This window comes from Lipotes vexillifer, unplaced genomic scaffold (genome assembly GCF_000442215.2).
Source record: "Lipotes vexillifer unplaced genomic scaffold, Lipotes_vexillifer_v1.1 scaffold1958, whole genome shotgun sequence".
Classification (NCBI taxonomy): Eukaryota; Metazoa; Chordata; class Mammalia; order Artiodactyla; family Lipotidae; genus Lipotes; species Lipotes vexillifer.
Window position 1 is genome coordinate 202429 of NW_006795090.1, and position 13124 is coordinate 215552.

Here is a 13124-nt window from a genome sequence, read left to right on the forward strand (position 1 = left end):
AGGAAATAAATGTCCCTGTCTGAAGGTGTTCAGCGTTTGGTGCTGTCAAACGATAAACTGAGGTATATTAAAAATTTTATCCGAGCAAACACTGATTCCAACGGCACAGTGCCAAACCGGAAGTTGTTAGGGGTGCTCTGCTGCAAGATTATACAGAGAAGTGTGGAAGCAAAGAAAGGAAATGCTTCGATGGGTTACAGCTTAAAGCCTAGCTGGCCTGTCGTGATTGGTTGCCCTTAGGTTTCACTTTAGTAGCCTTGAGGCACATGCAGGCTTAGACTTCAGTTCACTTCCACAGTGGCCTCCGAGCCACCTCAGCCCAGGGGCCTCCTTGTTTAATTTACTGTCCCGGCCAGGCCTTCCCCGGCTGGGCTTCTACACTGACAGGCAAGGACAGCAGCACCACCACTGAGGCTGCTTGCGAACAACTTTCTAGGACTTATACTCTCTGGGCCTGACTTCTTTCTGCTAATGAGGTAGTGATGTTATGATTAAGAAGCTCCACTTCTAGGGTAACCTCACCACTCAGAGAGAAGGCCAAGAGAATAATAAGGAAAACTCAGCAGTGTTTGGAAAACTTAAAATCACCAGTAGAACTGTCCCTGGGGCCTCTGCCATACTAGAAAAACCTTCCCTTTGTTGTCATGAAAGTCACGGTGAGCGCAGATTTGCTTGTCTAGGGTAACTAGGAAGTTAGGTGAGCGAGGACTCCACAAGTCTAACATGAAACACTTCGTGAGCTAGCAGCCCTGTAAAATCTCCAGATTTATTCACAGTCTGAAGAAGAATAAGATACGCTTGGCTGCCAAAACAAACACTGTGGCACAAGGAACTGCCCGTGTTCAAACAAAGATCCATGATGGCATCATTATCCACAAGTTTTTGCTTTTCTTCTAAAGGCCTGAAGATTAAAGCACCACAGATGACCTGCACAACGTAGCAACCACTACCCACCCCATGAGTGTGATTAGGTACAAGGAGCAAAGATCACAGATACTGAGAATAGAGGACTTCTGATTGGGAGGGGGGCAGGGGAGTGTGAGTTGGGGAGCAAGAAACTCTGGCTTAGGGCACTGGGAGATACATGGAAAGTGAGACAGCAGTCAAAGACAGACGGATTTCTTGCGACTCCTCCAAGTCTGGCTCCTTAGCCAAGTCAGGAAGATGTCATCCTCTCCCGTTCTCTCCACTTCCAGTTTTCGTCCGACTCTTGGTTCCGTGGCCTTGAATGCAGACAAGTAATGTTAATGTCAGTGTTTTGGTGTACCTGGTGATAATGTACTTATTCAAAATAATAAAGGACATTGTAAGTGTCAAATCACTAACAAACTTGTGATTTGTGTCTAACTAGGAATGAAGCTGTCTTTGGGATATGATGACGTGTGGTTCGAAGCTTAGTCATGAGGACAGACAGGATTTCTATTCTGAAGATACGTGGAGAAAAGTGGGGACCCTTGTGCTGGAGAATACCGGAAATATTAGAAATGAAGATGAAAATGCAACGCTAGCTGAAAACTATAAGTTCATTTCTTCTGGAAGAATAAAGGTAATTGACGAGGTTTATTTAAAGTTGAGAGGCAGTAACATTCTTTTTTTTAAATTATTTTTTATTTTTCGGCCACGCCACGCAGCATACAGGATCCTAGTTCCCCAACCGGGGAGCGAACCCGCGCCCCCTGCATTGGAAGGGCGGAGTCTTAACCACTGGACCACCACGGAAGTCCCGAAAGGCAGTAACATTCGAAAGAGTATCCAGACACTCGCTTTCTTGCTCCTAAGTGATCAATGGAACCCTACAGAATGGCTGACAGGGAACCTTGGATTAGCTTCAACATTCATCGTGGAATGTTTCAGGTAGGGCTTTTCTCTTTTTTCACAATTGATAACCCACTCTTTACCGCCACAAATAATGATATAAGTTAGATGAAAAGTTTTTCCTTTAAAGTCCATATGTATTTGAGAATTTATTAAAACTGAGTTATTAAAAATGGAGTTTTCTAAACAACCATTTTCTTTATAGTCTAGTGGGATAATAAATAACAGAAAGTACTATCAGGGCTTTCCCTGGTGGCGCAGTGGTTGAGAGTCCGCCTGCCGACGCAGGGGACACGGGTTCGTGCCCCGGTCCGGGAAGATGCCACATGCCGCGGAGCGGCTGGGCCCGTGAGCCGTGGCCGGAGCCTGTGCTCCGCAACGGGAGAGGCCACGACGGTGAGAGGCCCGCGTACCGCAAAAAAAAAAAAAAAAGTACTATCAAATCTAATCTTCACCAAAGCCATCAAGGAGGTCCGCGACTGAATACACAAATCACAGCTCTGAAACAGAGAACGTAGGGGAATTTAAAGCTTCTTCTGTCTGGCACATCTTCCAGTACACTTGTCGTGCCTCAATATGTTCTAAAGAGTTAGCTGGAGTTTACCAAGTCCTAGGACCCAAATGAAAAGTAGGTGTTTTCTTGTGAAAGGGGAAGATCCTTTTCATCTCAACTGAAATAAAGTAAGTTGGCTCTGGATACAAAAACAGTTAAAAAGAAGAACCCTCCTACGAGGGCTCGGTTCAGCCTTTGTATATTACCAACATGAAAGAAGACATTTCACTCCTTCTTCTGTAAACACACACTTTAGCTGTGCTGAGTTGGGCACACCTGCATGACCTTTACTGTGGTCTTCCTTCACTTACCTTTATCGGGATAAAGCTTGTGGACTCCCACACTACAACATGAATGAAAATAGTAGCTCTGACACTATGACAAGCTTTCGTTTGACAAACTATGTTTGTGATAAGTTTTTGCAAGGTTTTCTTTCTTAACCACACTCTTCATATGTTAATAGTAATTTGAATGAGGCATTTCAAAATAAAAGCCCATAAGATGATCCTTAGAAGACGTAAAAGATAGCATTTCTGATATATACATATGTGCCCTGCCTGACAATTTAGGTAGGTTTACACTGATACAAATCTCAAATAAAGATTATAAAATAAAAAAGGAATTTGAGGAAAAACTTTTGGTTGCTCCTACACCATACATGCCATATGATGATTATTAAGATGGCAAGCATGGATCTTTTTTTTTTAAGATAGATACGTAGAGAGGTAGAGATAAATAGGTAGATTCTTATCTATAAAAGCACTGCCACACAAACTTGAAAATAAAATACAAAATAATACAAATGTTAAGAAAACCTAAACATGTCTCTTTTTATTATTATTATTATTATTTTTTTTTTGCGGTATGCGGGCCTCTCACTGTCGCGGCCTCTCCCGCTGCGGAGCACAGGCTCCGGACGCGCAGGCTAGGCGGCCACGGCTCACGGGCCCAGCCGCTCCGCGGCATGTGGCATCTTCCCGGACCGGGGCACGAACCCGTGTCCCCTGCGTCGGCAGGCGGACTCTCAACCGCTGCGCCACCAGGGAAGCCTTAAACATGTCTCTTTTTAATGTCTAAATTGAAGTGCAATAAAAACCTATCTATCTGATTGTGTGACTGCACTGTTAGGAAATCTGATTTGGAAACTTCTGGAAACTAATAAATTACTGGCCGAAATGCTCACTATCCATTATGTAACTTATGGTTACCAAAGGGGATGGGGGGGTGGGGGGTGGGGCGGGATAAATTAGGAGGTTGGGATTAAAATACATACACTACTATGTATCAAACAGATAACGAACAAGGACCGACTGTACAGCACAGGGGACTATACTCAATATCTTGTAATAACCTATAAGGGAAAAGAATCTGAACAAGAATATATATATATATATATATATATATATATATACATACACACACACACACAGACATATACATATGAATAACTGAATCACTTTACTGTACACTTGAAACTAACGCAACATTGTAAATTAGCTAGACTTCAATTAAAAATGGTTTAAAAAGTTTAAAAAAGAACATATTCAATGGCAAACAAGGCTTACTATTTCTGATGTAGACCAAATATGTAATGTTGTTCTATAACAAGTGTATATCCCACTGGTAATCCATTTGGATTTATGGAATATTCATTTGGCATAGAATTTGATAATGAGAAAAACCTCAAGTGAATTTCAATGCACTTGCTTCAGTAAAATTACTGCCACCTCATGGAATGTCCCTATTACTGTCGGGAGCCTTTTACGCCCTGGTACATCAAAAATATAATGCAAAACATAGAAAGACTGAAAACAGAAGATGATCATTTTCCCTGTTTGCCAGAACTCTACTGTGGCAGAAATCAAATCTGCTCACTGAACTGAATGTTCGGGAGGAAATAAATGTCCCTGTCTGAAGGTGTTCAGCGTTTGGTGCTGTCAAACGATAAACTGAGGTATATTAAAAATTTTATCCGAGCAAACACTGATTCCAACGGCACAGTGCCAAACCGGAAGTTGTTAGGGGTGCTCTGCTGCAAGATTATACAGAGAAGTGTGGAAGCAAAGAAAGGAAATGCTTCGATGGGTTACAGCTTAAAGCCTAGCTGGCCTGTCGTGATTGGTTGCCCTTAGGTTTCACTTTAGTAGCCTTGAGGCACATGCAGGCTTAGACTTCAGTTCACTTCCACAGTGGCCTCCGAGCCACCTCAGCCCAGGGGCCTCCTTGTTTAATTTACTGTCCCGGCCAGGCCTTCCCCGGCTGGGTTTCTACACTGACAGGCAAGGACAGCAGCACCACCACTGAGGCTGCTTGCGAACAACTTTCTAGGACTTATACTCTCTGGGCCTGACTTCTTTCTGCTAATGAGGTAGTGATGTTATGATTAAGAAGCTCCACTTCTAGGGTAACCTCACCACTCAGAGAGAAGGCCAAGAGAATAATAAGGAAAACTCAGCAGTGTTTGGAAAACTTAAAATCACCAGTAGAACTGTCCCTGGGGCCTCTGCCATACTAGAAAAACCTTCCCTTTGTTGTCATGAAAGTCACGGTGAGCGCAGATTTGCTTGTCTAGGGTAACTAGGAAGTTAGGTGAGCGAGGACTCCACAAGTCTAACATGAAACACTTCGTGAGCTAGCAGCCCTGTAAAATCTCCAGATTTATTCACAGTCTGAAGAAGAATAAGATACGCTTGGCTGCCAAAACAAACACTGTGGCACAAGGAACTGCCCGTGTTCAAACAAAGATCCATGATGGCATCATTATCCACAAGTTTTTGCTTTTCTTCTAAAGGCCTGAAGATTAAAGCACCACAGATGACCTGCACAACGTAGCAACCACTACCCACCCCATGAGTGTGATTAGGTACAAGGAGCAAAGATCACAGATACTGAGAATAGAGGACTTCTGATTGGGAGGGGGGCAGGGGAGTGTGAGTTGGGGAGCAAGAAACTCTGGCTTAGGGCACTGGGAGATACATGGAAAGTGAGACAGCAGTCAAAGACAGACGGATTTCTTGCGACTCCTCCAAGTCTGGCTCCTTAGCCAAGTCAGGAAGATGTCATCCTCTCCCGTTCTCTCCACTTCCAGTTTTCGTCCGACTCTTGGTTCCGTGGCCTTGAATGCAGACAAGTAATGTTAATGTCAGTGTTTTGGTGTACCTGGTGATAATGTACTTATTCAAAATAATAAAGGACATTGTAAGTGTCAAATCACTAACAAACTTGTGATTTGTGTCTAACTAGGAATGAAGCTGTCTTTGGGATATGATGACGTGTGGTTCGAAGCTTAGTCATGAGGACAGACAGGATTTCTATTCTGAAGATACGTGGAGAAAAGTGGGGACCCTTGTGCTGGAGAATACCGGAAATATTAGAAATGAAGATGAAAATGCAACGCTAGCTGAAAACTATAAGTTCATTTCTTCTGGAAGAATAAAGGTAATTGACGAGGTTTATTTAAAGTTGAGAGGCAGTAACATTCTTTTTTTTAAATTATTTTTTATTTTTCGGCCACGCCACGCAGCATACAGGATCCTAGTTCCCCAACCGGGGAGCGAACCCGCGCCCCCTGCATTGGAAGGGCGGAGTCTTAACCACTGGACCACCACGGAAGTCCCGAAAGGCAGTAACATTCGAAAGAGTATCCAGACACTCGCTTTCTTGCTCCTAAGTGATCAATGGAACCCTACAGAATGGCTGACAGGGAACCTTGGATTAGCTTCAACATTCATCGTGGAATGTTTCAGGTAGGGCTTTTCTCTTTTTTCACAATTGATAACCCACTCTTTACCGCCACAAATAATGATATAAGTTAGATGAAAAGTTTTTCCTTTAAAGTCCATATGTATTTGAGAATTTATTAAAACTGAGTTATTAAAAATGGAGTTTTCTAAACAACCATTTTCTTTATAGTCTAGTGGGATAATAAATAACAGAAAGTACTATCAGGGCTTTCCCTGGTGGCGCAGTGGTTGAGAGTCCGCCTGCCGACGCAGGGGACACGGGTTCGTGCCCCGGTCCGGGAAGATGCCACATGCCGCGGAGCGGCTGGGCCCGTGAGCCGTGGCCGGAGCCTGTGCTCCGCAACGGGAGAGGCCACGACGGTGAGAGGCCCGCGTACCGCAAAAAAAAAAAAAAAAGTACTATCAAATCTAATCTTCACCAAAGCCATCAAGGAGGTCCGCGACTGAATACACAAATCACAGCTCTGAAACAGAGAACGTAGGGGAATTTAAAGCTTCTTCTGTCTGGCACATCTTCCAGTACACTTGTCGTGCCTCAATATGTTCTAAAGAGTTAGCTGGAGTTTACCAAGTCCTAGGACCCAAATGAAAAGTAGGTGTTTTCTTGTGAAAGGGGAAGATCCTTTTCATCTCAACTGAAATAAAGTAAGTTGGCTCTGGATACAAAAACAGTTAAAAAGAAGAACCCTCCTACGAGGGCTCGGTTCAGCCTTTGTATATTACCAACATGAAAGAAGACATTTCACTCCTTCTTCTGTAAACACACACTTTAGCTGTGCTGAGTTGGGCACACCTGCATGACCTTTACTGTGGTCTTCCTTCACTTACCTTTATCGGGATAAAGCTTGTGGACTCCCACACTACAACATGAATGAAAATAGTAGCTCTGACACTATGACAAGCTTTCGTTTGACAAACTATGTTTGTGATAAGTTTTTGCAAGGTTTTCTTTCTTAACCACACTCTTCATATGTTAATAGTAATTTGAATGAGGCATTTCAAAATAAAAGCCCATAAGATGATCCTTAGAAGACGTAAAAGATAGCATTTCTGATATATACATATGTGCCCTGCCTGACAATTTAGGTAGGTTTACACTGATACAAATCTCAAATAAAGATTATAAAATAAAAAAGGAATTTGAGGAAAAACTTTTGGTTGCTCCTACACCATACATGCCATATGATGATTATTAAGATGGCAAGCATGGATCTTTTTTTTTTAAGATAGATACGTAGAGAGGTAGAGATAAATAGGTAGATTCTTATCTATAAAAGCACTGCCACACAAACTTGAAAATAAAATACAAAATAATACAAATGTTAAGAAAACCTAAACATGTCTCTTTTTATTATTATTATTATTATTTTTTTTTTGCGGTATGCGGGCCTCTCACTGTCGCGGCCTCTCCCGCTGCGGAGCACAGGCTCCGGACGCGCAGGCTAGGCGGCCACGGCTCACGGGCCCAGCCGCTCCGCGGCATGTGGCATCTTCCCGGACCGGGGCACGAACCCGTGTCCCCTGCGTCGGCAGGCGGACTCTCAACCGCTGCGCCACCAGGGAAGCCTTAAACATGTCTCTTTTTAATGTCTAAATTGAAGTGCAATAAAAACCTATCTATCTGATTGTGTGACTGCACTGTTAGGAAATCTGATTTGGAAACTTCTGGAAACTAATAAATTACTGGCCGAAATGCTCACTATCCATTATGTTGTCACCTGAAACAGAGTCAGCCAACTTGTTCAGCAAAGGAACAATGGGTAAACTAATAAAGTACAGGTTAGTCACCAAGTATTACAACCAAGTGTGAGTTCGTGAAATAACAGGTCTTAGAGTACGTCAAAGTCAGCTATGCTCTTCAGTTCTTGCTTTGAAGCCAACCTACCTTGGGAATCCTTCTATCAGTAAACACAGACAATGGGTGTCTTTGTTTTCTCAAAAGTTTGTATCACCAGTTGTATTAGCTAGGGCTGCCAGGACACAAAGTACCACAAACCACATGGCTTAGAAAAACAGAAAGGCATCGTCTCACCATTCTGGAGGCTGGAAGTTCAAAATCGAGGTATGGGCCGGGTTGGTTCCTTCTGAGAGCTGTGAGGGAAGGATCTGTTATGGCTTTCCTCCTGGACTTGTAGACACATCACCCTGTTCTCTGTCTTCACGTCCACAGGATATTCTCCCTTTGTGCACGTCTACATGTCCAGATTTCCCCTTTACGTGACACGAGTCGTATTGGATTAGGACCCGTCCCAATGACCTCATCTTAACTTAATTACATCTGCAAGTACCCTATTTTCAAATAAGGTCACATTCTGAGGTACTGTGTGTGTGGGGGGGGGGCGGTTAGGACTGCAACGTATGATTTTGCAGGGGGAGGGGGGATGCAATTCAACCTCTGACACAAGTCTAGGACAGATTAACAATAAGGTAACTCTAGCAGTACATGAAGCAAGAGGGTAACTGTGTTAAAGAGATCTGTCTTTCAGTGCAAGCTTCTCAATGAATTGCTGAAGTGGTGCCAACTCTCAACTATCAATCAAACTGAACTCTTGAACCAATAAAATAAAGTACTTAAAGGACACGTTACGGTGGGCCTTTTCTGGCAGCTGCATCACAGAATCACAGTGCCGGTAAGAAAGATGGGCAGTAAACTTTGAACAGATGCTTTAGAATAGTCTTTACCACCGATATAAGACGTGGGGGAAATGCGACACCAATCTTAGAAGGAAAGAGACTTGCACAGTCAAGTTCATCCTGAACTCAAATCATCAAAGGGTCCATATATTTCGGAGCATAACATGTGCCTGGTGTCAAAATTAGCACCATCTTCCTAAGGACATTCCGACCTTGGACCTGCAGCCGTGACTAGACAGCTTGTTTCAGTGCAGAGTTCTGATCTGGTTGAAGAAATCCACAGTGTTAACTGTCATCCACTCACTCAGGTCCTCTTCCTGAGGACAACATGACAGCTCCCCTCACGTTCCCACTTCCTACGGTGCGTCTGCAGGTTTTAAGTGTCCGTACTGATGAGCTCCTTCGGGGATGCTCTTCTTGGACTTTGAATGTATGAGAAGAATGGCTGCCGAAGAGGAAGCTCTTCTTTTCTTCTTGAGGGTGCGGGTAGGGGTGGGGGAGGGAGAGGCCATTAGACTGCAGTGCAGTTAGTATTCAGAGGCAGCACTTGGGAACCGGGAGGGGTAGACAGTCCTCAGTCTGCGGACAGCACAACCCAGGCTAGCGCTGCTCTGAGCAGGAGTCAAACTTGGTGCAAGCACCTGGGTTGCTTCCCCCACCTCCCCGGCCAGGGAAATGGACCCAGCTACACGGCACAAGAAAAGGCTTCACTTACATTGCCATTATAATGTTGGACGCCAATCAAGTACCCAAGCAAATAAATATATAGTTACGAACTGTGCTAAATTAGATGAAGGGAAAGAAAGAAATTCTCTAAAGAACCCCAGTAACCACAGCTGTAAAATACGAAAATGTGCCATAGGTCTCAAGGAGCAAATGAGAAAACGCATGGAGAGCACGGGGCACAGCATCCGGTGTTCAGTAAATGCTCAATAATATGAGCTCTTTTGATATTATGATGATTCTGCCCTGTAATTCCAGCCTCTACTATCTTCTACATTGAAATGTTTGCTGATTTATAGTCAGGGATCCTCCTTAGGAATTCACAGTCCATTATTATTGTTTACTACAGTCAACTAACTCACCAACTTGTTAGTCTACCCTTCCATAAAGAAGAATGAAGTATATGGGGGTTCTATGTCACAATACAAGCATGTATAGTTTCTCCCTCTGCACACGAATCACAGCGTTCTATTACCGCTATTGCCATCAGACAGAACTGACAAATTGTGTGACATTACTGGTATTGTTTTCTGCCAAGACACTAGAAGTTATAATGTTTATATCATGCAAAGATCACACTGACCTCTAAATCATCCTTGCCAGTTTCTACTATCAGTTATTTACTTAGGTCTCTTCGTGTTTCCAGTCATCCTGCAAAGTCTTACTATTTTGATTTACTTCCGCCTGATGCCCATCTTTCCTCCACTTGGAAAGCATGCTTGGCGCGTGGCGCTGGGAGGGGGGCTGCCGTCACGGGCATCCTCTGTGCCACTGCAGGAGCATCCCTGTGTGACTGGGAGGGACCGGAGTGGCCGTCTCCGAGGAGGAAAGAATGGAGTTTCCCTCCAGAGTGGAGGGCGGGGTCAACCACGGGCTTGTGCGGAGATGTGTCTCTTGGTCTCCTCTGCTGTCCACCTCTGCTCATGAATTTGCAGGCAATAAGCAGGTCAGAGAGTCATGCGATTTAAAATTTGGGGGCTGCAAGGGCTTTGAAGTCCATTTCGTCAACCCCCTCAAAGTCCACTTAGATCCCTTTGAGTGGAGATGTGTCTCTTGGTCTCTTCTGCTGTCTACCTCCGCTCATGAATTTGCAGGCAATAAGCAGGTCAGAGAGTCATGCGATTTAAAATTTGGGGGCTGCAAGGGCTTTGAAGTCCATTTCGTCAACCCCCTCAAAGTCCACTTAGATCCCTTCTGTAGTATCTTCATATCAAGAGGCCATTCAAGTGCATCTTTCCCCTTAGAAGAAGGAGCATTCCGTCTATTTGAGGAGAACTTTATGAGGAATTCTAGGCGCTGCCTTAATTCAGTGGGATCAACGTGTACTCGAAGACCTGTATCAACTGTGAAGCAGAATTTCAATTTAGGGAAAGATTCTCCCGGTCTGTCCTAAAACTGAAGATGGGACTGTATCTCCTAGAGAATAGTAATACTAAAACAGTAAAATAATGGTGATAGCTAAATTTATTAAATCTTTAATAAGTGTCACTGCTGCACAGTGAAAAGTAAAGTAAGCCCTTCACGTTCTGACTCGTGTAATCTCGGCAACGCATACACGCGGGACGTACCGTTATTCCCAGATGGGCAAGCTGAAGCTTGGAGAAGTTGCAAATGTTGCTCGAGAAACTATTACGGGGGCTTCCCTGGTGGCGCTGTGGTTGAGAATCCGCCTGCCAATGCAGGGGACACGGGTTCAACCCCTGGTCCGGGAAGATCCCACATGCCGCGGAGCAACTAAGCCCGTGCGCCACAACTACTGAAGCCCCCTGTGGGCCTAGAGCCCATGCTCCGCAACAAGAGAAGCCACCCCAGGGAGAAGCCACCCCAGTGAGAAGCCCGTGCACCACAACTAGAGAAAGCCCGTGCGCAGCAACGAAGACCCAACACAGCCAAAAATAAAATTAATTAATTAAAAAAAAAAAAACCTCTCTTTTTTAAAAAAAAAAAAAAAGAAACTATTACGGAGGCCACATGATCACTGAGCTTTTCCAAAAATAATGCTGTCTATGTACATCCTCCTCTGGAGTTTACGCACGTGTTTGGTTTTCGTTATTTCCATTTGATCTTCTTCCTCACGTGCTCACGAGTCTGCTCCACACCTATCTTACCTGCCATCTACTTTTGCACCTTTCACCGGAGAAACTGGAAAGCACTATCTTTAGAATATTATCTACATCTTAGAAACGAGGAATTCGAGCCTGGGCCTAAATGCCGCCTCCATAATCTGTTCTGGGCCAAAGCAAGTTTGTTATCCAGGTAAATGGGGGTTTGCATGAAGAAGCCAATCGTCTCCAGTATTCCCAAGAAGCCCTCCACGTGGTTAGTAACTAAGCCCCTTAGCATAAACCCCTGTCCACATGCCCCTCTCCTCGCTGAAGTCCCAGGGAAGCCAGGCGGAGCCGGGAGCGGCGAGGCTCCTTCCTGGCCACTAGAGGGCAGCAAGCCACTGCCCAGAACCTCCGCGCTGGCGTGCGCTGCTTCTGACGTCACGAGGCCGGTTCATTCAAAAGGAGGAGGGTGTTGCTAGAATGCTTTTAAAAGGAAAACGTCCCACGTATCTTCAGTGCATACTACTGAGAGGCCTCTAGTTTTCAAGGCTTCGCGAGACTTCCCAGAATGTAAGGCTTAAGGAAATTAAACAAGCAGAGAACGTGTGTCTCTGTGGTGTCGGACTGTCCCTCCACCTCTTCCAAAAGCCCTATGCTGTCCGTTTTATCATAATGCTTTATTTCCCCCACCCCCGTTAGCTATCTGGAACGAAACACAACTTGAACTGTTCTCTTTTTTGTCCTCTAATAATTCATTTTCTTAAAAGCAATAACGTCCCTCCCCTTCTTGACTTCTCCTCAGGTTCACACCCTTTCTCTCCCCCTTCTTTGTACTGCTCACCCCCCTCTTCCCCTCTCTGTTGCATTTCTAGGAGGAAATAAGCACTCCGTGACTAAATAATCCACCCTCACGGTTTCAACTACCACCTGTGAGCTGATGCCTTATAAATCTGTTATCTCTGGCTGACACCTCTCCTGCAAGCCTCAAAGCTCTGTTTCTCACTGACTGTTAGACATCTGCACATGGGTGGGTCCCCAGGACCCGCAGCTCGTCCAGACTGAACACTAGACGGCACTGTGTGAAACAATCCCAACAACCACAAACATATTTGCAAATATTTGCACATGTAGAGAATATCTTTGAAACGGTGCACAAGAAACCAACAAAGGTGGCAGCCCCCAGCGCTGGGAGCACTACAGCCAAGGGACAAGGTTGGAGAAAGACTCGCTTTTCTCTACGTGCCTTTCGGACCCTTTGGATTTCATATAATGTGCATGAATTACCTATTAAACAATAAAGGGAATTATATAAACATTCTAATGCTTACATCTTCTAGAGTTTTACCAAGCCCATTGTTCTCCTTCTGCCACGTACTCCCTGGGTAGATAAATTGACTCTCAGTTTCCACTACCACTTATGAGCTGGGGACTCACAGATCTGCTATCTCTGGCCCACACCCCTCCTTCCAGCTTCAAAGTTCCACTTCCCACCGTCAGACATTTGTCCGTGGGTATGTCACCAGAACCTCAAACTCAACGTCTCCTGCACCCCATTCACCATCTTCCAGCTACCTGACCTTGAGGAAGGCCCTCTGTAAATCCTGCTGA

General features: G+C 44.6%; 1 pseudogene; it reads right to left on the reverse strand.

Annotated features, from left to right (window-relative positions):
- Positions 1–8576: 8576 nt before the first annotated feature.
- LOC103087868 (MOB kinase activator 1A pseudogene) overlaps positions 8577–13124 on the reverse strand; it is a 6960-nt pseudogene continuing 2412 nt past the window's right edge.